Source organism: Giraffa tippelskirchi, chromosome 9, assembly GCF_054371585.1.
Source record: "Giraffa tippelskirchi isolate mGirTip1 chromosome 9, T2T-mGirTip1v1.2.pri, whole genome shotgun sequence".
Taxonomy (NCBI): domain Eukaryota; kingdom Metazoa; phylum Chordata; class Mammalia; order Artiodactyla; family Giraffidae; genus Giraffa; species Giraffa tippelskirchi.
The window spans coordinates 41,412,437-41,437,584 of NC_137283.1; the positions used below are offsets into that span (position 1 = coordinate 41,412,437).

A 25,148-nucleotide genomic window follows, 5' to 3' on the forward strand; every position below is an offset into this window, starting at 1 on the left:
ACCTCCCTCTCCATCCCACCCCTCCAGGCTGTCACGGAGCATATGCTTTGCGTTCCCTGAATCATACAGCAAATTCCCACTGGTTATCTATTTGACATATGGTAATGTATATGCTCTTCTGTCCATGGAATTCTCCAGGCCAGAACAATGGAGTGGGTAGGTGTTCCCTTCTCCAGGGAATCTTCCTGACCCAGGGATCAAACCCAGGTCTCTTGCACTGCAGGCGGATTCTTGACCGTCTGAGCCACAGGGAAGCCCCGTATGTTTCAATACTACTCTCTCAAGTCATCTAACCCTCTCCCTGACCACAAGTCTATTCTTTCTGTCAGTGTCTCCTCTGCTGCCCTGCAAATAGGATCATCCGTACCATCTTTCCAGATTCCATATACATACCTTGCCATGTTCTCAACCCCGTCTGCACAATACCCCAGGGAGCTTTACAAAAAGAAACAAAAACAGATTCCTGGAATTCCTAGGTCCCACCCTCAGAGATTCAGATTCAGCTTGACTGGGGGAGAGGTCAGAGAAGGTTCTAACAGGCAGCCAGATGCACTGTCCAGAGACATTTCGTTTGATTCTCCCTTCTCCCCCATGCTTTGAATTTGGCAGTGTTAAAAGCCAGTGAGCCATTCAGCCAAAATGAAGCTAAGGGGATTTGTCAACATCTTCATTCTTAAAACATTCTCTGCACGCTCAATTACTTGGCCAGCAGATGATTTGCCAGAAAGGAATTTAACCCCATAATCAAGTGACGTTCCCATAGCCTTATAGATCTAAAGAGTGCTATCCTATAGGACTTTTTTTTTTTTTGGCTACACCATGCGGTATGTTGGATCTTAATTCCCCAACCAGGGATCAAACTGGGTCCCCCTGCGTAGGAAGCGCAGTCTTAATCACTGGATCACCAGGGAAGTCCCCCCCATAGGATTTTCTGTGAAGAAAGAAATGTTCTGTTTGCTCTGCCTAATATGGTAGCTGCTGGCCACATGGCACACCAGCACTTGAAATGTGGCTAGTGTGACTGAAGAACAGAATTGTACATTTTAATTTGAATTAATTTAACTTTAATAGCGGACTGAAGAACAGAATTGTACATTTTAATTTGAATTAATTTAACTTTAATAGCGGAGAGGGCAATGGCACCCCACTCCAGTACTCTTGCCTGGAAAATCCCATGGATGGAGGAGCCTGGTGGGCTGCAGTCCATGGGGTCGCTAAGAGTCGGACACGACTGAGCAACTTCACTTGCACATTTCCCTTTCATGCACTGGAGAAGGAAATGGCAACCCACTCCAGTGTTCTTGCCTGGAGAATCCCAGGGACGGCGGAGCCTGGTGGGCTGCCGTCTATGGGGTCGCACAGAGTCGGACACGACTGAAGCGACTTAGCAGCAGCAGCAGCAACTTTAATAGCCATATGTGGCTAGAGATCACTGTAAAGGACAGTATGAAAAGTGCTTATGTCCCTGCAGGGTCATAGAAATAAAGAAAAGTTGTACAGCCTGCTAAATTTCATACAACTGTGAAACTTACAAAATTTTGTCTTTTGGCGGGGGGGGGCAGATAACTGTTCTACAATATTGTGCTGACTTTATGTCTTACAACATCTAAACTCGATAGTCCTTAAATTATCAAATGGGATCCTAACATATTCCAGTAAAGAATCAATTTAGGAGAAATTTTTAAATCAAAATTTTTTTTTAATTTGCAGAACTAGCTTCCCATCAAATTCCAAACACTAGCTATGAGGGTGACATTCATGGCCTCTTCTTCTGAACACTCACCACTGTAATGACTGATCTAGTCATCAGAATAACCAGGAGTTGGAAAAGCATATGGCACATGGAAGTGGATTTCCACAGTTCACTAGCCTACTAGGATGAAGCATTCGTTTGCTTTCCTTTCCTCCAAACCCAGGTAACCTTTGAATCGAACCTCTTACTCCCAAGATAGGCCTGAACCAACCACACACACTGCAAACCAAGGTCATCTCTAAGTTTTTTTTTTATTCCCTCCTATCATTAAGTTTCATAATCACTTAGAACTGCACAAATCACATTCACGCATTCATTCTAGGTAACACAGATCCTCACAGAAGTAGAAGCTCATAAATTTTTAAAGCTTAAAACATAGGCAATTTTACCACATGGTAAAGGCAACGGATGATATGCAGTTGAAGACATTCTCACAGGCAGGCCTTTCTGAGCACAAAAAATGCTTACTTCTTCTTGGCCTGAACTCCCCTGACCCATTGCTAAGCAGAATTAGTAAGAGCCATATAGTAATGAGTTAATAATTCTCCAATAATTCAAAGCAGTGGTCACTCTTCATAATAATAGGTACTTACTGAGTGCTTATCACATGCCAGGCCCTGTGCTTTACTTTATCTAAGTCTCACCACTGCCTTCTAAAGCAGGTATTATTACCAGAAGCTGAGGCTCTGAGAGGTTAGGTAACTGGCCCACAGCCACACAGCAACCCAGTAGTAGAAGTGGGATGTGGGCCTGAGTCTCTCTGATTTTTCTGGTGGGACCCCTCAGCATTATGAACAAACACGTAGTTATAACATTCAGTACCTCAATGAGCCATTCTCCCTGTGATCAGCTGCAACTCAATGAAGGGAGTTTGGGGTTGCAGGCTTCAGAAATTCTGAGCTTATCCTTACTTCAGAAACCACCCCATCCCCCATGGGCCTCTCTCTCTCTGTCCTGGGGCTTCACCAGGCAGGTGGGAAGAGGAGTCTTGGGAACACTAGTAATCCTGCCAGCACGACTGCACCCAAGAGGACAAGGCAGATGTGTGCTATAGAACTTTCCAAACACCATCACGGGAGTAGAAGGCGGTAGGATCCCAGCTACAGCATCCCAAGGGAGAAAGAAAGAGATTTTAGTTGGGAGCAGGGGAGAAATCAGGGGAGTGTTTTCAAGAGGACAGACAAATTAGACCCTAAGGGATAGATAATGTTTTGTTAAATCAAAAATAAATGGAGTCCAGCCTTGAAGATTCCCTGAGCAGATGAGACTAGTGTAGCCACACAAAGCTTAACTTAACTTATTTTGGAAGACTCAGTTATGTCAGTTCTTGCTCATGTCCCTAGAAATCATACGCAAAACCTGAACTGTTTCCCAAGGTTGATATGAGGTAACTATTGATTAATTCCCTATTATTTAAGAAAATTCTAATATCATGGGCTTCGCTGGTAGCTTAGCTGGTAAAGAATCCACTGCAACGCAGGAAAAGAAAAGAAAAGAAAGATAGTGAAGTTGCTCAGTCGTGTCCGACTCTTTGTGACCCCATGGACTGTAGCCTACCAGGCTCCTCTGTCCATGGGATTTTCCAGGCAAGAGTACTGGAGTGGGTTGCCATTTCCTTCTTCAGAGGATCTTCCCGACCCAGGGATTGAACCTGGGTCTCCTGCATTGTAGGCAGACGCTTTACCATCTGAGAGGAAACCCTGGTTCGATTCCTGGGTTGGGAAGATCCCCGGGAGAAGGCATCGACTACCCACTCCAGTATTCTTGGGCTTCCCTGGTGACTCAGATGGTAAAGAATCCACCTGCAATGCAGGAGACCTGGGTTCAGCCCTTGGGTTGGAAAGATCCCCTAGAGATGGAAACAGCTACCCACTCCAGTAGAATTGCTTGGAGAAGTAAATGGACAGAGGAGCTGCAAAACCTGAACTGTTTCCCAAGGTTGATAAGAGGTAACTATTGACTAATTACCTATTATTTAAGAAAATTCTAATATTATAACCAACTACTGTAAAGAAAAAACCACCACTGCTTTCTCACTATATAAGCTGCTTTAAAACAGTTTATCCCTGAGCCTCGTTCCACTGTCTTGGTTTTAAGGCTCCTGGTTTTGTCTTTTTGGAGTGTGCACAATAAATTTTTACTAATTACTACTCTGGTAATTTATTAATTTTACTTGTTTTATTTCTGAACTTTTGACAATTTAGACATTAGAGATTCCATGAAGAGCATTCCCAGAGCGGGTGACAACCTAAGGAAAGGCAGCAGGGGGTAGAATGTGCGTCCACTAGCTTGCATTAGAGCAAAGAAAGCAGAAAAGGAAGGACATCACAATGCAGAAGCGGAGAGGGGCAGGGTCTCCAAGATCTCAGACTGAAGGGCTGAGGCAGCCATCAGAGAACCCAGGAAGTACCAATTAACCATCCCAGGACCTGTTCTGCACCCCAGTCCTGGCACTTTCAGGCTGTGTGGCCTCACGCAAGTCCCTTCTCCTCTCTGGGCATCAATATCCTTGAAGAGGGTACCAAGGATCCCTTACTGGTCTGAAAACCTATTTTAGAAAAATTAATTTATGCTAGGGACACAGGTTATTAACTTCTATAATTTCTAACTTTCTGTATTAAACAATGTTGTTGATAAAAATTTATTAGTTACAATCAAGTAAGCCCAGTGGTTCAGAATGGGGGCTCTGAGGTGACTCATTGTGTGTCCTGGGAGGGACCCATCTCTGAATCCCTCTCATTTCTCCTCTAAGAAATGGGCACAGTGGTGGCACCTTCCTCATGTGGGGCTATTGGTAGGAGTTCGGCAGGTATGGTTTTCTAAGGTGCTTAGGAAAGGGCCTGACACCCTGTTTCTGCTTACTGTATGTCAGCTATTATTAATAAGAAGCTATTTTTAACACCCAGCCAGGTGGAGTCTGCCTTTAGGGATTTCCGAGCCAGTGAGAGGTGAGATCTTTTCTTAACCACTCAGGCCCGCGGGCACAGAAAAGGATTCATACAGTGGCCTGCTGGCACAACCTTTCAGTCTACAACCTCTTCCTCCCTTCCTCAGCCTGGCCTCCTCTACTCCTCTGAGGGTTCAGGGATGCACAACCCGCTCGAGCTCTGTCCTGCAGCCAGCGTTACACAATCCGCATTTCCAATACTGCCAGGAAGCCCTGGGGATGGCGGGGTTGCCGGGCGGTGCGGTCCGGGTGGCTGGACCAGCAACCTGACTGGCGGGTTGAGGGGAGGAGAGGATGCAAAGAAACCGGGGCAGAGTGGAGAAGGCAGAGTTGAAAGGCTGCTGGAGCTAAGTTATGGTTGGGAAAGGTCTTGAGGGGTGCACATGTCTGGGGCAGGATGGAGGCAGATGACAGCAGCTGGCAGGGCAGGTGAGCCGTAGCCCTTCCCCAGTGGGAGGAACGCGGGTGCAGGAGCCTCCAAACCTTCGAGGCACTTGGGGAGGGGGCGCCTAGGGGCTGGTGCAAGCAGCGGGGAGGCCGAATAGAAAGCGTGCAGGTCCCCGACCAGTCCTCACCTTGTCCGGGTGCTTAGGGCAGCAGGCAGCCCGACCCCGGGAAGTAGGGACCAGGAATTTAGGAACGTCAAACCTATCCAGGCTCTGGAAGGGAGCGCGCAGGGGCTGATGCTGGGGCGGGGAAACGGAGGGAAAAGGGAGATACAGGTCCCCAACCCTTCTTCGCATCGCGCCGTTTGGAGAGGGGTCAGGCAGCCCGGACTCGGAAGTGTAGGGTAGGTCATGGGGCCATTGGGGGAGCCCGGGGATAGTCCGTCAATGCGCACCACCACCCCCCTCACCTCCCACCCCGACCGGAGCTCACCTCACCTGACCTCAGTTGTCTGGAACCCCTGCGCTATCCAGACGCCTGTCGTCGGTCCCGGCCCCTAGCTCAGGTCCGGTAGCTGGGCTCCCGCTCCCGCCTGCACCCGCTCTCAGCTCCTGGGCCGGCTCCTGGGCGCCTTAAAGGCGCGGTGCACGGGCCTACGTCCTCCGACAGATAAGCCGGCTCCGCCCCCGCGCTGCTCCCAGGCTGCCGCGTTCCGTCTTGGAGGCCCAGGGGCGAGAACTCCTAGCTCCTCGGCATCACTGGGTCATAGGGTAAAGCCCGGAGGATAAAGTTGGTATTTGACACAACCCGATCCCACAAACCTGTCTCTAGACATTCTAGAGAGCCTATCGTGTTCCCTGTGCAGCGCCAGGTGCCGGGTAAGGGGAAAGGGTGGCAGAACCCAATCACCCCCGCCTCGCCCCCAAAGCTCTGGGGCCTGGGGGAGGGGCTGGAACTCAAAGGGCCACCCACACTCCACAATGCGACGGCAGAATCCTTCGCGGCACTGTTTATTTTGCGTGCTCAAGTCGCTCTCAGTTTTGTCCGACTCTTTGCGACTCTATGGACTGTAGCGCGCCAGGCTCCTTCGTCCCTGGGACTTCCCAGGCAAGAATACTGGAGTGGGTTGCCATTTCCTTCTCCAGAGGATCTTCCCGACCCAGGGATCGAACCTACATCTCCCCTGTCTCCTGCCTTGTAGGCTGATTCTTTACCGCTGAGCCGTTTTACTGAGCACCTATTGTGTGCCTAGCGTTGCTGGCCACCGCACCCGCCAGTGACTCAGGCTGGATCTCTACCTCGGAAGGGCTGGGAGGGACAGACAGGTTCACAGGCAAGCAAAGTAACCCTGCCCTATGTGGGTCATCTCATTTGATCCTGTGAGGTGGGCACTGTGCTTTTCTAAGACAAAGAACTTGCCCTGTAAAGCACAGAACTGGGAATCCCAACCCTAGATTATCTAGCTCCAAAGTTCTTGGGTGCAAAAATAGCCATCTTATAAACTTTTAACCATGGGTTAAATCCCCACTATGGCTATTTCTTCATTTTAAGGACAAATAAACCTCACTAGGCAAAAAAAAAAAAAGGAGTGTATAAAAGTCATCACCCATTAAAATTCAAATACTGTTTCTGTCTAGTTTATCTGCCACCAAGCCTAGGTTTTTGAACATCTGGCCTCAGTTTACCCCCTCAGCAGCATTTGCTAGCACCCCAGGGGCACTGGGGCTAAACTCTACCACCTCAGCCTTTGCCAAGAACTCTCGTCCTTTCCCACTTGGCCTGGCTTCGCCTTCCTCTTTTCCATGTTGTTGTTCAGTTGCCCAGTTGTGCCTGACTCTTCATGACCCCATGGACTGTAGCATGCCAGGCCTCTCTGTCCCTCACCAACTTCCAAAGTTTGCCCAAGTTCCTATCCACTGCATCCGTGATGCCATCCAGCCATCTCATCCTCTGACGCCCTCTTCTTCTGCCCTCAGTCTTTCCCCCCATCAGGACCTCTTTTCCATACCTCAATTTAAATGCCACTTCCTCCAGGAAGCCTTCCTTAAATTCCCTTTGGACCCACACTATACTGTGGGCTTCTTCCATCAAAGTACTTATTCATTCATTTCACAAATATTTACTGAACACTTACTATGTGCTGAGCCTCTGTGTGTGTGTGTGTGTGTGTGTGTGTGTGTGTGCGCACGCGCGCACAGTGGCAGCGGTGGCTGCAGCAGCAGAGGTGTCTTCCTACTGCACTGAGTCCCTGGCTTGCCTGCTTCTTGCTCTAGACCGAGGTGGGACCAGTACCCAGCAGGACTTTCTCAGCCATTTAAATCCACCACAAAGGCAGCCTCGGGCCTGCCAACCTGGCAAAACCTGGCTGAGTTGGGCAGGTCTTGAGTTTTAAGAATGGGACACAGATAAGAAGCACCAGAAATGTAGCAAAGAGGAATCTCCAAGGCCAATGGAAGCCCTGTAAAATCTGCCTGTCAGAGCTGCTGGAATGCATCCAGAGTATGGGACAATCTCCCTGAGGCCAGAGCATGTTGGACACCTTATCACTCAGACTTCAAGAGTTGTATCTGACCTGATTCATGGAATTGTTCTCAGAGCTTTGGGGACAATTTACTCATCAAAGGCCGTGTACTTTCTCTGGCCTTATTTCTCCCCACTGCCAGTCTTTCCAAGCTAGCAGTCCTTCAACACCCTCAGAACAGGTCCAAAGAGGCAGCAAGCATTAAAACTGACCTTTAATCCTCACTTACCATTTATTAGCAAATCTCAGGCTCAGGGAGCATTCACCAAACAGCTGCTGAGGGGGTGAATGAATAAATAAGGGAATAAAGTTTATGGATGACTTCCTGGAAGGTCCCACGAAACCATCCATAAGCTTCACTTGGTGGGTCTGAACACGTAAAAACACTTACAGCTTAAATGTAATTCTTTTCCTCTCCAAAACCTTAAAAATGGGTAAGTTATCTTTCTTCTAATTCATAGTTTGTGGCCCCAGAGGCCTCCGAGGGTCTGCAGTTTCTATATTCAGAGAGCTTTTTCCCCAGAGCTTTATATTTAGATACACTGAGCCCCAGATGGGAGTCACCTTCTCTGTGACTCCCCTCCACCTGGTGACTGACAGGAGAGAAGCCTTAAACAACTTCCATTTCACAGTGAAGCTCAGGAGGCAGGAGAGGAGGGGATTCATGTGTGGTCCCTCCCCGAGTCAGTAACACCCCTGAACACTCACGGAGGAATCAAGGGTGGGTGGGAGGACAGGGAGCGGTCTGAAGGGCCATCCGGGTTCCAAAAGGCACCTTCAGCCATGTTTAGTGTAAACTCCTTATTACCTGACAGGTCTCATCCCAGCATTAGGAAAGGGTTCAGAAACCTCTCCTCTGCCAGCAGGTGTAGCAAATGGCCCCAGGCTTCACCCTGCCATGCAGTCTATAGAAAGCTCCTGGACTCAGCGGCATGCCAGTCAGAACGGAGTGATGCCAATGGTCACCACTGTTTAATGCACGCTTATTACCGATTAGGCACTGGGCATCACCTCACTTAGTCCTCACAATCACCCTGGGAAGTATGCCAACCCACTTTACAGACAGAGCTCTGAGGGATTAACAGACTCACTCAAGATACCATAGCCAGCAGTGGGGTCAGCAGTCAAAGAAGTTCATTCATTCATCAAACATTACCAAGGACCTACTCCATGCTGCGTACTCTCTGGGTGAACACTTCCTGCCCCCAAGGACTTAAGAGTCTTTAATAAGATGAAATATTAGTAACTATTCAATCAAGGATTAAACACAAGCTATGGTGGAATTATGAGGAACAACAGGTACAAATCTGGGCCAAGTACAAATGCAACATGGTTGAGACTTATATGCTATAGCATATGGAAATACACATAGGAGAAAAATGAAAAATACATGATACCACATGTATATGGATACCAGCTAGACAGCATTCCTGGGTCTATGGCCAATGCACACAATCCAGTCTCCAAAAATTTACCACATGGCATCTGCAAGCCAACCATTGAGCCCACTGCACGATATGCTGTTCATATGTCACCACCTCGAAGCAGTCTTCCCAGATTACCTATGCAAAAAAGCTAGTTCATCACCCATATCCCTGCAGAACATTGTAAATGATGCTGTATTTACTCGTGTCAGTGACTCCTGACTCCACTGATTGTGAATTTCTTTTCCATCTCCATCTCCCCAAGGGCCAGCATGATGACTGGCACAGAACAGGCAAATAATAATTAGTGATCACGTGTTGAGCTCTTCCTGAGTGTCTCACTTTGTGCTCAAGTGCTTTACATATATTATCTCAATGAACCATCCCAACAATCCTATGAGGTGGGTACTATTATTAGCCTCATTTTAAAGGAAAATTAGCCTCATTTGAGGAAATTGAGGCTCCAAGAGGTGAATCTACCCACTATCACTCTGCTAATAAGTGATAGTGCCAGAATCCAAATCAAGTTGTGTATGTCTGAATGCAGTCTATGTCCTAACCACTAAGATGCCTACTGCCATAACTAGTAACGGGATTGGTTATGAAAGATATGGCAAAGTTTCACCTTAAAAGAGGTTATATCTAGAAACCTATGAAATTTTTAGGCAAAAAAAAAAAAAAAAAAATCTTCTTTACAAAAAATTCAAAATACTGCTTATACATTTATTTGTAACTTAAGTAATTGCCAAGTATCTGTTTATGCATAGGACTAAAGTTGTAGGGGATACATTTTGACTCTAGTATAAACTACAGGATGAGTTATTATACATCAATGAAAGAGTTGAGGAAATTATATCATGAGACAAGTCAACATATGTCAGAATGTAGCATATGATCATGGAAAGAAGGACTCAATAATCAGGAGGTTATCAGTTCTTAAACTATTGATTCATTTGTTGAAAATGCCAGTTGAGAACAGCCCTAAGTCAGAGAGGATCCTGGATGGGAAGGAAGGGGAAGCCTCTGAGACAACAGTGTGACTGCTGCAGGGGAGCAAAACTTGCCACCCTAAAACACGTCTCTTTGGCATGAGGATTAATTTAGGTTGATTACTTTTAAGAGACAGAAGACTCAGGAAATTTTTCTTTTTACCTCCCCCTTAGCTCTCTAAAGAATTCAGGTAACAGGCCTGTTTCCGGGATAAAGTTATCATCAGACCTATCTTAAGACTCCACTCTGTCCACTGTCTCTGCCTGGCCCAACAAATACCTATTTACTGAACACATGCTTTCCCATCTTCATGTGACTTGCCTTCTCCCCTTTGACGATCCAAGCTACTACCTCCAAATATCCTCTGTTGTCTTTAGCCAAAGACGGTATTCAAGGTTTGGGCCTTGAATATTGAGAGTTTTGGCCATGTTGGCAAGTTACTCAGTTCTCCTGGGTCTCTCCCATACATATGTGTTATTAAACTTTGTTTGATTTTCCTGTTAATGTATTTCATGTCAACTTAACTATTAGACCAGCAAGAACTTAGAAGGGTAAGAAAATTTTCTTCCTCCCCAACACTACACACCTAGCCCTCTGGCCCAGATTTTCCAAGCACCTCTGTATAAGTTAGAAAATGATAGAAATTTTCCAAAAGATTAACAAAAAGCAAGAGAGACTAATACTCAAAATAGTTGAGACTGGAATGCCAAAGAAGTTTCATTTAAAAGCAGATTTAGATCAAGAAGATGAATTTAAAAAAGGAACTGAGCACATGCAATACTAACAGATGGCAAAGGGAAAGCAAAGCTACCAGTTCCTGTTTACTTAATCCTCATCACAGCAGAATACTTCCATTTGGTCAGGTTAGAACATCACAAAGAGGGAAACCAAGCCCAGGATAGGAAAAAAAGACATGGAAAGAACACCCAACAACCTGAAAAATTAGTCCCAGTCATGGGATCAAAGAAATTATTGCCCAGGGAACTAAAAGGATATTTAGATATGATCTCAGAAACATATTCAGTGATCTTCAGTAAGTCATGCCAGAAGACTCTAATTAGAGTAAGGGGTCCTACTTCAAATAGAAAGAGTGATACAGAAATCTAGAGACCGAGAGGTTTGGTGTTGATTTCTAGCAAAGTTCTGTGGTTGATTATGAAACTGAAACAAAAGAGGTAACTACTAAGAGCTCATATGGGTCCACCATATAAACACAAAGGAAGGATATTTCAACAGCTGCTAGCATGAGTAGATCTGAAGACTGCTGTGGGAATTGTTTACAGACTTTGGACAAAACATTTTATTATCTGTTTATGGGCAAGATGAAGCAATCAAGACTGCATAACATCACAGCTCAGTGGATTCGTAGAAGGTTAAACAACAGTGGCCCAACTTTCTTTAATCTGACAATTTCAGACTGGAAGCAATTTTCTAATGGAAACTCCCCAATTCTCCGTCCTACATATTAGATAAACAGAAATCCAATCTTGTCATTAAATTTTAAATCAAACAAAGGAAAGAAAATCAGGGTTCAAAGTTGTTTCAATAATACAGAATATGCCAAAAACATGGTGAAATTTTGCAGTGCCATTTTTAGGCTTTTAAAATTCAAATGGCATCCCAGCATACAGTATACCAGATATTGTGAGGCACCTTTTTCAAAACACTAAAGAGTAGGGGGCAGTGAGTAGTAAATTAAAGTGAAACACATGGTTGTCCCTAAACCAAATATGTACAGCAGATCCATAAACAATACTGGGAGACTAATCCTTGAGCTCAAAATTGAAGAAGCTGCACCTGAGAGCCTACATTTCTCAGGACCCTCGAATACTTAGAGCAGCCTTGGGGGAGCAGCATTTCCTCACTCCAAGCACAAATAAGGCTGCTCTCTATAAGAGAGCACCCAGTATTCTCACATGTCATGATTAACCAAATATACTGATCTGGAAGACATCTCTGGAGAAATTACTCAGATATATCAACACAGAATGATATGACATGAAAAATATGAAAAAAGATATGGAATGTGCAGGATAGATTGAGAAGATCTAAAAATCCATTTAATCATCAAAGGAGGGGAGAAAGAAGGAGAGGCAAAGTTTGAAGCAGTAATGGCTGAGAATTTCCAAAGCATAAAAAACATGTGACTCCACAGATGTAGGAAGCCTACATACAATGCAGGATAAATAATAGGAAATCCAAACCAAGAAACTTAGTAGTGAAACTGCCGAACACTAAAAACAAAAGATCTTAAAAGCAGCTAGATTTTTTAAAAAGAAAGAAAATAAAAGGATTACTCACAAAAACAAGGAATTAGATAGCAGATTTCTCAATGGCAACACTGGAAGCTAAAGAACAGCAGAATAATATCTTCAAAGACCTGAGAATTGGATATTCACCATTTTAAGAATGAGAGTGCTGCTGCTGCTAAGTCGCTTCAGTCGTGTCCGACTCTGTGCGACCCCATAGACAGCAGCCCACCAGGCTCCCCCATCCCTGGAATTCTCCAAGCAAGAACACTGGAGTGGGTTGCCATTTCCTTCTCCAACGCATGAAAGTGAAAAGTGAAAGTGAAGTCACTCAGTTGTGTCCAACTGACTCTTCCCAACCCCATGGACTGCAGCCTACCAGGCTCCCCCGTCCCTGGGATTTTCCAGGCAAGAGTACTGGAGTGGGGTGCCATTGCCTTCTCCGGAATAAGGGTGAGATACAGATTACAGCAAAGTGATTTTACAACTGGAAGACTTTACTAACTGAACTTCTAAGATACGTTTCAGAAAGAAGAAGCTGGACTCAATTAAGAACTGAACTGAAAAGAGAAATATGGGGGAAGACATAGGTAAATATGGTCAAATCTAAACAAAACTCTCAGCAGAAAACAATAATGATGACAAAAATCATATATAATTTGTACGTTTAACACCAAGTCAGAACTAAAATGCTGGGAACAATAAATCAGAAAAAAGGTGATTGAAGTTAAAGTATCCTAATGCCTTTGCATTTGTGTAGAAAGTGAATTAGTACATTTTCGCCTTCATTAATAAATGTATGTTAAAAAGTCAGTGGTATTCACTAAAGTAAGACATATGTCTATATATATACGTACATACATACATATATATATTTGGAACTAATAGAAGGAGGAAAATGACATAAGTCAACAACAAAAAAATAAACACCAATCTACCCAAAAGAAGTATATTAAAAAGTGATACTCTCCCCCCAAAAAAGATGGCAAAAATAAGGCCAGATATACTAATAATCACAATAAACACAAATTAACACATCAGTTAAAAGTCAGAAGTTGTCAAGTTGAATGTTAAAAAAGCCTAAGAGGCACTGTTTCAAGAGGTACTCCTAAAACATAGGAATTTGGAAAGGTTGAAAGTAAAAGTGCAGAAAGTCATACACCTGACAAACATTATCCAAAAGAAAGGTAGTGTAGCTAAATTAGTATTAGATAACATAGACTAATACTCCAAAATCACTGCAGGTGGTGACTGCAGCCATGAAATTAAAAGATGCTTGCTCCTTGGAAGAAAAGCTATGACCAACACAGACAGCACATTAAAAAGCAGAGACATTACTTTGCCAACAAAGGTCTGTCTAGTCAAAGCTATGGTTTTTCCAGTAGTCATGTATGGATGTGAGAGTTGGACTATAAAGAAAGCTGAACGCAGAAGAATTGATGCTTTTGAACTGTGGTGTTGGACAAGACTCTTGAAAGTCCTGTGGACTGCCAGGACATCCAACCAGTCCATCCTAAAGGAAATCAGTTCAGTTCAGTCCAGTCACTCAGTCGTGTCCGACTCTTTGCGACCCCATGAACCACAGCACGCCAGGCCTCTTTGTCCATCACCAACTCCTGCAGTCCACCCAAACCCATGTCCATTGAGTAGGTGATGCCATCCAACCATCTCATCCTCTGTCGTCCCCTTCTTCTCCTGCCCTCAATCTTTCCCAGCATCAAGGTCTTTTCAAATGAGTCAGTTCTTCACATTAGGTCGCCAAAGTATTGGAGTTTCAGCTTCAACATCAGTCCTTCCAATGAACACTCAGGATTGATCTCCTTTAGGATGAACTGATTGGATCTCCTTGCAGTCCAAGGGACTCTCAAGAGTCTTCTCCAACATCACAGTTCAAAAGCATCAATTCTTCTGCCCTCAGCTTTCTTTATAGTCCAACTCTCACATCCATACATGACTACTGGAAAAACCATAGCCTTGACTAGACAGACCTTTGTTGGCAAAGTAATGTCTCTGCTTTTTAATATGCTATCTAGGTTGGTCATAACTTTCCTTCCAAGGAGTAAGCGTCTTTTAATTTCATGGCTGCAATTACCATCTGCAGTGATTTTCAGTCCTGAATATTCATTGGAAGGACTGATGCTGAAGCTGAGACTCCAATACTTTGGCCACCTGATGCGAAGAACTGACTCATTGGAAAAGACCCTGATGCTGGGAAAGATTGAAGGCAGGAGGAGAAGGGGACAACAGAGGATGAGATGGTTGAATTGCATCACCAACTCAATAGACATGAGTTTGAGGAAGCTCTGGGAGTTGGTGATGGACAGGGAGGCCTGGCATGCTGCAGTTCACAGGGTCGCAAAGAGTTGGACACAACAAAGTGACTGAACTGAACATAGACTAACAAAAAAAATTATTAAGAATGGAGAGGATGACTACATAATGATAAAGAGTTCAATTCAACAACAAAATATGTCAGTTCTAAACTACAGAAAATATGTAATTTATTACTAAGGAAATGGATGAAATCTTTAATCAAAGGAAAACATTAAGTCCAGAAATATTAAGAAAGTTTGGAAGCATATCTAAACTTTCAAGGAATAGATAGATCATTCTACTCTTTCATAAGTTTCTCTGGAAAATAGAAAGAGAAGACATATTCCCAACTCACTTAATGATGCCAATCTAAATCTGATACCAAAACAACCAGATCAATTATTACTCAAAAATAACTTGAACACACAGAAGTAAAAATCGTAAGTAAAATACTAGTAAACTGAGTCCAGCAACATATAAAAGGATGATACTTCATAACCAAGTTAGGAAAACATTCTTGCAGTTAACCACATCAACACATTAAAGGAAAATTGTAAGATCATCTAAATAGTTGCAAAACTTTAACATAAAATTCAACAGTCCCTCATGGCAATAACTCATAGTAAACTAAGTGGAGAACTTCCTTAACCAGTTAAATGGCATCTACCAAAATCCTCGAGCAATATGATCCTGAATAATGAAAAATTAGGAATACTTCCTTCAAAATCAGAAGTAATTCTAATCAAAATCTCAACAGGGCTTTTCAAGAAAGATGAGCTGATTCCAAGACTTATTGGAAGAGCAAAGGTCCAAGAAAAGCCGGAAAACTCCCAATGAAGAAGAAAAGGTAGCTCTCAAGCTTATTTAAAATGTACGGTTATTAGGATAGTATGTATTCAGGCCATTATTGCTTAGTCGTGCCCAATTCTTTGCGACCCCACAGACTGTAGCCCACCAGGCTCCTCTGTCCATGAGATTTCCCAGGCAAGGATACTGGAGTGAGTTGCCATTTCCTTCTCGAGGGGATCTTCCTGACCCAAGAATCAAATATGAGTTTCCTGCATTGGCAGGTGGATTCTTTACCATCTGAGCCACCTGCAAAGCCCATGTATTCAGGTAAGGTAGATAAAAACACTAATGAAACAAAAAACAGAGGAACATACTCATGTACCTAGGGTAACTTGGTTTATGACAAAGCTGTCATTTCAGATCGCCAGGGAAAGGAAGACAATTAAGTAAAACTTGCTGAAACAGTTAATTATTCATATTGAAAAAAACAATTTAATGATTCTTACTTCTCCCACAGTAATTCAAGATAGATTAAGACTTCAATATAAAAGGCAAACCTTAAACTTTTAGAAGACAATATAAGAGACTATCTTAAGGATCTTTCCAGCACTTGACACAGTAAGGCTTTTTCAATCTGGCGGGCAGAAGATGGCATCTCACTGCAATCTTAATCTTCATGTCCAAGATTACGGGCTTGAGCAATTTTTCCCAACCCAGGTCTCCCACATTACAGGAATTTTTTTTTACCATCGGAGCCACCAGGGAAGCCCATCTCTTTCTTTAGTATTTTGGAATTAAAAAACATTAATTTTTATTTAGTTAAATTGTTCTTTATATTTAGTGGCCTTTTATGTCTTGTTTAAGAAACCCTTTCCTATCTGGCCTGAGCCACATGGCTAGATTAGGGGAGATGTCACACCCCAAGGAAACCAGGGATGCAGGTGCTGAATTGTGACTAATGGCTGCTGGGCTGGCAAGAACCCAGATGGTGGTGCAGATGAGGAAACAACAGCTCTGGGTGTCTGAGTCACTTGAACACATTTCTAGTGAAGATGGTGGGCTCTGGTTTCATGAAGCCTACTCTGCCACCTATTAACTCTCTCTGTAAACCTGAGTTTCTTCATGGAGAGACAGGGGACGATGATGAAGAACTGATAATGGCATCAAGCTCACAGGGCTACGAAGATGATCGAGCCAAACCAAGCATTTGCTGAGCCTCGTTTTAGTGATGGCAGTTCCACATCACTGTGGCTACATGTCATGTGATCACTGCCGGGCTGGATGTGACTGGGTCTCTATGGAAACACAACTTCCACTCACTTCTGTTTCCAGTGGAGTCTGCTTCCAATCTGAGAATTAATTTGCAATATGGTTTCTTTTTACTTTTTAAAAAATTGAATGCTCTTTATTCCCCAAAAGGAACTTGTGATTTAAGCAGCAATTTAGGCATTCAGAGATACATTGTATTTTCTTGAGCTTCACAGAAATGGACAACTTTTACAATATATTTTTTTGAGACTTAATCTGTATCACGTTTCCACGTGAGACCTCTGAGGCAGTGCAAAGTAATGGCTGAAAACACAGATTGCTCTCTGGAAGGCCTGACTACCAGTTACTAAATGTGCATTTCTGACAAGTTATTTTCTCTGGGTCCCAGTTTAAACCTCTGTGAAACAAGGGTAATAAAGTATTTAATTCATATATTCTCAGTGTTACTAAATTCTTAACAAAATAAGTGTTGGTTACTATTATTCCTCTCCCACCTACCCATTCCCCTCTGGCCACACCTGTTCACAATATCAGCATGACCAATTCATACTGATTTGCTTGGGACTTTCCCTGTCTTTACACTGAACACCACCCCCAATTCTCTCAGTCTTGGGCCAACCAGGACCGATGACCACCTTCCCTGATTCTGCAGTCAGAGAAGTCACAACAGTCCAGATAAAATGGTGGCCAATGGGACTCAAGAAGGTTTGGGTCCCAGATTTACACTGGTAATTCAAAATCATGACAGTTTGGTGGCCATGGGATATAGAATGATAGCTCAGAGGCACAGAAAACTCACTGCAACTGAAGGTAAACCCCATTAAGTATCTATTTTTGAGTCCCCCAAGGGCAGAAGCTGTCTTATATATTTTTGTACCCCTCAGACACTTAGTAGGCTGATTTCTTAAGGCCATGTGCTATGAATGACTGGCCTGCATCTAAATCCAGTTTGGGGATGACTCTCGAGCAGGTTCTGCCTGTGCAGACAAAATTCCATTCTTAAATGGGATTCCTGCTTTGTGACACTCATGAATCACTAATTGGTTAAAGATTGACACCTTCTGCTCAAAAATACCTCCTCACCCTGTCTCTGTGATTGATGTGATTTTCAATGGTTTATAAATAATTGCCTAATGCGTGATGATCCAAACGGGGTATCTGCCCCTAGAAAACAACACACACCTAGTCAGGTCCCCTACGCACAGCCTGGGGTGTCTCGCAAGCTCTCATGTGCCTTTTGTGTGGAGTAAGCAGAAGGCCTCAGAATATGGGGGAAGCTCCATATTTACAGGGAGTCAGGGGATGAGGACATGGATTGTTCTTGGTGTTCCGAGATGGAATACTGATGGGGCCATGTCACTGCTGTGTACCAGGGAAGACATGGTACAGGAGACTGCCAGGCGCTTGGACTCCAGTGTCGAACAGTCCTGGCTGTGCCCCTTACTAGCTGTGAGATCTGTGGCAAGTGAATCACCCTCTCTGGGACTCTAATTCCTTACAGCAAATTGAGAATAGTAGTAATACTTGGTTGTAGGGAGGCTTTAAAAACCTAGTATACGTAAAGAGGGGGCTTCCCTGGTGGCTCAGTGGTAAAGAATCTGCCTGACAATGCAGGAGACCCAGGTTCAATCCCTGGGTTGGGAAGATCTCCTGGAAAAAGAAATGGCAACCCACTCTAGTACTCTTGCCTGAGAAATCCCATGGACAGAGGAGCCTGGCAGGCTACAGTCCATGGGGTCATGAAAGAGTCGGATACAACCTTATCAACAACACACACACATGTAAAGAATATGTATAATATGGGGCCTAATAGAGCTTAATACCCTCAATACCCTAACAGGGTCTGTAACTGCTATTGTTGTTTTATATTGTTGTGATCCAACATAAGCATCACATATAACATTGTTCAAAGGAGAGAAGAGCCCCCAAATCAACAAACGCTGACAGGAGTGTCAAACAGCAAGTGCTCAATAAATGTTAGCTGTTAAGAGCTTTTAAATCAATCTGCTTTCTCTGTCTCAGAATCACATAGCTGTCCTGTGAACACAAGGAAAAGCTCATTTAAGACATTCCAAGCGGGACTTCCCTGGTGGTCCAGTGGCTAAGACTCTGTACTCCCAGTGCATGGAGCTGGGGTTCCATCCCTGTTCTGGGACCTAGGTCCCACAGGCCGTAACTAAAGATGCTGCATGCTGCAGCAAAGATTGAAGATCCCGCCTGTTGCAAGTAAACCCCGGGGCAGCCAAAATACACAAAAATAAATATTAAAAACAAAATTCCATGAGACACGTACATAGTATTCATGCCCAAAATGCATCACATGATTGCAGTCATGGGGAAACCTCAGACAAACTTAAATTGAGGGAGCTTCAACAAGATAACTGGCCTGTACACTTCAAAAATGTCAAGGATATGAAAGACAGAGTAGAGGAGACTAAGGAGACAAGCCTGCTAAAAACAATGCTTAATCTTGGATTGGCTTCTGTATGAGAAAGAAAATCCTGCTATAAAGGACATTATTAGAGTAATTGGTAAAATTTGAATAAGGTCTGCAAATTACGTAATAATATCATATAATTGCTAAACTTTCAAGTTTTATAATTGCTATAATATTTTATAATGATAACTGTCCCATGATTATGTAAGAGAATGTACTTATTCTTGGGAATTCACCCTGCAGGATTTAGGGGTAAAAGGTCATAATGTCCCAAACTTACTCTCAAAAGGTTCAGAAAAAAATATATTTAGAGAAAACTAACAAAGAATAGCAAGGAAAGATAAGCTTTCCTCAGTGATCAATGAAAAGAAATAGAGGAAAACAACAGAATGGGAAAGACTAGAGACCTCTTCAAGAAAATTAGAGATACCAAGGGAACATTTCATGCAAAGATGGGCTCGATAAAGGACAGAAATGGTACAGACCTAACAGAAGCAAAGATATTAAGAAGAGGTGGCAAGAATACATAGAAGAACTGTATAAAAAAGATCTTCACGACCCAGATAATCACGATGGTGTGATCACTCACCTAGAGCCAGACATCATGGAATGTGAAGTCAAGTGGGCCTTAGGAAGCATCACTACGAACAAAGCTAGTGGAGGTGATGGAATTCCAGTTGAGCTATTTCAAATCCTGAAAGATGATGCTGTGAAAGTGCTGCACTCAATATGCCAGCAAATCTGGAAAACTCAGCAGTGGCCACAGGACTGGAAAAGGTCAGTTTTCATCCCAATCCCAAAGAAAGGCAATGTCAAAGAATGCTCAAACTACCGCACAATTGCACTCATCTCACATGCTAGTACAGTAATGCTCAAAATTCTCCAAGCCAGGCTTCAGCAATACGTAAACTGTGAACTTCCAGATGTTCAAGCTGGTTTTAGAAAAGGCAAAGAAACCAGAAATCAAATTGCCAACATCCGCTGGATCGTCGAAAAAGCAAGAGAATTCCAGAAAAACATCTATTTCTGCTTTATTGACTATGCCAAAGCCTTTGACTGTGTGGATCAAAACAGACTGTGGAAAAATCTGAAAGAGGTGGGAATACCAGATCACCTGACCTGCCTCTTGAGAAACCTGTATGCAGGTCAGGAAGCAACAGTTAGAACTGGACATGGAAAAACAGACTGGTTCCAAATAGGAAAAGGAGTACGTCAAGGTTGTATATTGTCACCCTGCTTATTTAACTTATATGCAGAGTACATCATGAGAAACGCTGGGCTGGTGGAAGAACAAGCTGGAATCAAGATTGCCGGGAGAAATATCAATAACCTCAGATATGAAGATGACACCACCCTTATGGCAGAAAGTGAAGAAGAACTAAAAAGCCTCTTGATGAAAGTGAGAGAGGAGAGTGAAAAAGTTGGCTTAAAGCTCAACATTCAGAAAACTAAGATCATGGCATCTGGTCCCATCACTTCATGGGAAATAGATGGGGAAACTGTGTCAGACTTTATTTTTGGGGGCTCCAAAATCACTGCAGATGGTGACTGCAGCCATGAAATTAAAAGATGCTTACTCCTTGGAAGGAAAGTTATGACCAACCTAGATAGCATATTAAAAAGCAGAGACATTACTTTGCCAACAAAGGTCCATCTCATCAACGCTATGGTTTTTCCAGTAGTCATGTATGGATGTGAGAGTTGGACTGTGAAGAAAGCTGAGGGCAGAAGAATTGATGCTTTTGAACTGTGGTGTTGGAGAGGACTCTTGAGAGTCCCTTGGATTGCAAGGAGATCCAACCAGTCCATCCTAAAGGAGATCAGTCCTGGGTGTTCATTGGAAGGACTGATGTTGAAGCTGAAACTCCAATACTTTGGCGAAGAGTTGACTCATTGCAAAAGACCCTGATGCTGGGAAGGATTGGGGGCAGGAGGAGAAGGGGACGACAGAGGATGAGATGGCTGGATGGCATCACCAACTTGATGGACCTGAGTTTGGGTAAACTTCAGGAGTTGGTGACGGACAGGGAGGCCTGGCGTGCTGCAACTCATGGGGTCACAAAGAGTCGGACACGCCTGAGCAACTGAACTGAACTGAACTGAACGATGAAAAAGCGAATGTGGCTAAAGTTTTGCTGGTAAATCTGGATGAAGGATATGTAAGTGAGGGGGCTTTTTTTGCAACTTTCATGCATGTCTGAAATGATTTCAAAGTAAAAAGTAAAACATAAATAAAACGAAACTAAAAAAAAAATAAAGTGAAACTACCAAACCTTTAAAAGAAGAGTAAGAAACTGCAGTTAAGGAAGCAGCCAGCTCCCTGCTCACCAGTCCGCAGCTATGAGAAGCCTCTTGGTCCTGTTTCTCACTGCCCCTCAGCCCTGTTTATTCACTGTCCCTTTTCATGGTGAGCCTGGAAAAGCCAACTTTCTATTAACAGGCAGCTTTAGCATATTCCATAGAAATGGATACAGGTCACAGGGCATGTCTACATAGGTGGTAACAAGAAAAGCAACAGGACCCAGCTCAGTGCAAAGGGCAGTGGAAAGTGCTGAGCCTGGGGCTCCAACAGCATCATTTGACCTGCCTGCTACCTTTTAAACTAGATGCCTCATTAAAGCATCATGGCAAAAGGCACTGTGTTGCCAGAAGAGACTCTTCTAGCACGGAGATGCTGCTGCTTCAAGGGGCAACGAAGGGGAACTGCCTCCCTGGAAAAGGAGCAGTGTTCACTACCAGCCAAAAGAGGGTGCTATTTTCTCCAATATCATCCTTCCCAAGTGTGCCCACTGAGTACACAGATCTGCAGATCCCAGGAGCAGGATCAGCGTGAGTAGAATGAGGCAGAATCATGAAAATGCAAGGCTGGATCTTGTCTTTAAGATATTGATACTTTGATCATTATAGATGTAGCTGCATTAATTTGAATAATTATTAAAATTAATTATTCAAAACAATGCATAAAACATTATTTATCTTGATTCCTGAGTTGTTCGGCACCCCCTTGAAGTTTGCACCCAAGGCCAGTGCCTCATTTGCCTCACGCTAGCCCCACCCTGGTGAACTTAATCCACTAACTGCAACACCACCAGCTCAGAGTTTGCAACTGGTCAGATGAGGTTGGGAGTTAATGGACCATTTTGTACCCATGAAGATTTGGTAAAGGGAATTAATCCTGAGAACCTGAATTCCTGTCTTTTATGTCACTTCACCATCAGCAACTGGGGCCTGATTTCTTTATCTCTAGGTCTCAGTTTTCCCATCTGTTAAGTGGGAATGGCTATCCCTTATCTGCAGTTTGTTCTGAAGATAGAGTATCATCCTAATAGAATACCCCTAAGGGCCAGACACTCGGCTGAGACTTCCCTTTAACTATAAACCCACAAAATCTTTACAGCTCTAACATATAAGAGCTTTAATTATCCCCATTTTCAAAAGTGAGGAAATGGGCACAGAGAGGTTTAGACACTTGCCTGAGGTTGAACAGCTATAAATGGAATTACGCATGCTTTAACCTCCAGCATTCTCAACATGGGGTGATCTCCACCTTCATGGGAGCATTTGGCAATGTCTGGAGACATGTCTGCTTGTCATGACTCAGGGTGGGGGGATGTACTACTGGCATCTAGCGGATAGAGGCTAAGAATACTATTAAACATCCTATAATGCATGGGGCAGCCCCCACAACACTGAATTTTCTGGCCTCAGATAGCATTAGAATCAAGGGTGAGAATCCTGCTCCACTCTGCTCCCGAGGTCGGGGAGTTTTATGAGAATTTAGCATCCAGTGCTCTGAGAAAGGAAGATGGTATGGAGTGGTTGCTGTTATTATCTCTTTTGTCTCAGTGGCCTGGGGTCTCCCTTGGTTATCCAGGGACCTGAGTTACCCTAGCTCAGAACCCTCCCAAGGGTGGTAGAGAAGCTAGGCTTCAGAGTCAGTCAGAGCATTATATCATGCATTCAACAAAGATTTACTGAGCATCTGCTACATGCCCAGTCCTGCCCCAGGCAGCACAGACACATGAAGGTGTCCATGCCTGTGAGAACTGTCAGGGGTGGGGGTGGAGAGACAACAGAAAACACACGAGCTTGTAGATAATTATACAATACATCGTCACACAGACCATGAAGCAAAGACCTGTGTTCCATGAAAGAGAATAAGAGTGAAGCCCCTCATAGGCTGAGGGGGGCCAGGGAGAGAATGGCCTTTAAGCTGAGACTGGGGGGTAGAAGGAAGGAAGAGCCCTGCAGGTGGAGGGAAGAGCTGTGCAAAGGCCCAGAGGCAGGAACTGAAAGCCAGGCAGTGTGAGGGGAGGCCAGCAGCGGAAGAAGAGGATAGAGGATGTGACCTTGAAGGGGTGAGTAAATAGAAGCCACCACAAGGAGTTTGGTCTTTATGTCAAACAAAGAGCCTTTGAAGGGTTCTAGTCAGAGCACTGACTGCCTTCAGAGAGCAACCTGCTTGAGGTCCAGACACAGCCTGGTGTGGGAGACGCTGTGTGGGGTCCAAACCAGAGCCTGCTTCACCAGTTGGAAACCATCATACAAAGGTGAGATCTGTCGCAATTATGCAACCTTACATAAAATGCACGCTCCTTGCCCCAACCCCCAGGCTGGTTGTGAAACATAATGACTGGAGCAGTCTGCATCTTATACAAGATCATTGCTAGGACACACTCCTTATTACACACAGAATGGCATCAGTCACTGGAAACACCTGTTTTTGAGTCATGAGGATGTCCTCTGCCAAGAGTAAAAACTTTCCCACCGGTCTCTCATTTCCTTTTTGCTGCTTTTAGATAACTTGACTTGTGCCACTTTCACTCCCCCTGGAATCCCCATGTTGCCTTCCTCAAACTCTAAGACATCCTTGGTCTCCACTGACTCCCACCCCACCAGCACCCATGGTGAATGGCCGTGGCTGCCAGGGGCGTCTGGGGCCACGTATCTCAACCTCCAATCCTCACGTGTGCCGATTCACATGACACACGTACTGACAAGGACTAGAGCTTAAGTCTTTGAGGGGATCCGATTGTCCCTGCTCAATCAGGATCGTGTTTCCCAAGGTGGATGGAGCTCAAGATACTAAAAGGAGTTATGTGAATAAAGGGTTCCATGGACAATAAATTCAGGACATACTGTTTCAACATAGTTAAGCAGCTTTGTTTCAGCTTTGCAGGACTTTTTAGGACATTTAATGTGCTAACATGTATTATAAATCTCCAAGAAGGAGGGATATATACATACCCTTTTTGTCAGGAGCATCTTATACACTACTGGTTGGAAGCACAAGGCACAGGGAATGTCATCCAGAGCCACCGAATGGCAGAAGGAAGGACACCTGAGTGCTCAGTGTGGGTCAGGCCAATGTCTGCCTTTCTTTCCAGGCTCCAGGTTTCTGGAACAGACAGTCTCAAACTTCCACTTCCCAACACTGGAGCCCAACAGAAGGAGAAGCAGAGGGTTTCTGCTGTGCCTGGGTCACCAGCGCAGCTTTGTCGCTCCAGCCCTTCATGTTACCAGGGACTCCTGGGGTTGGCTGAGAGTCATCTGAGGCTAAGCTGGCCCAGAAGGACATGTTGGCATGGACATTGTTTCTTCAGCTTAAAAAAATAAAAAGCTTTTTAGCACTCTGTCTAATTACTAAACAAGTACATGTTTTTATTTAAAAAAGAAAATTCAAACAATACCTAAGGGTATACAATAAAACCTGGAAGTTCTCTTTTTCCTCCTCTCAGCCCCTGACCTGCAGGTTCCTTATTGAGTTTGGTGCGCTTGGTTTGGTGGGGGAGAATGCTGGTCTGGAGTGAGAATGAGTGGGACCAAATTCCAGCTTTGCCACATGCTAGCTGTGTATCTTTGAACACAAGCCTCAGTTTGCTCACCTGCAAAATGGAGGGACCATGGTAAGGCTCTGGGGGAGTGTGCAGTGAGATGAAACAGAAAGCCCTTGGTGAAGCGCCACACTTATCTGATTCAGTGAAATCTGACTCAAGATTTTACTTTCAGAATCCAGGCACTTTTTAAAAAAAGTTCAAGTGCTAATTACAGAAAGGGGTCAAACTCTTC

The 25,148-nt window shown here is 44.1% G+C and overlaps 1 protein-coding gene across 12 annotated transcripts in view; it reads right to left on the reverse strand.

The window, feature by feature from the left end:
• The window catches only part of ABHD6 (abhydrolase domain containing 6, acylglycerol lipase), a 93,422-nt gene that overhangs the window by 42,689 nt on the left and 25,585 nt on the right, over window positions 1-25,148 (reverse strand). For 3 of the 12 annotated variants that reach the window (XM_081524743.1, XM_081524737.1, XM_081524742.1), the window contains exon 1: window positions 5,590-5,727. The exons of 3 other annotated variants lie outside the window; for them this stretch is intronic. The gene's annotated coding sequence lies outside the window, so the exon portion shown is untranslated. Of the gene's footprint in view, window positions 1-5,579; window positions 5,728-25,148 lie in introns of those variants that run through there. 6 more of the 12 variants (XM_081524733.1, XM_081524732.1, XM_081524736.1 and 3 more) reach the window with 2 other exon arrangements.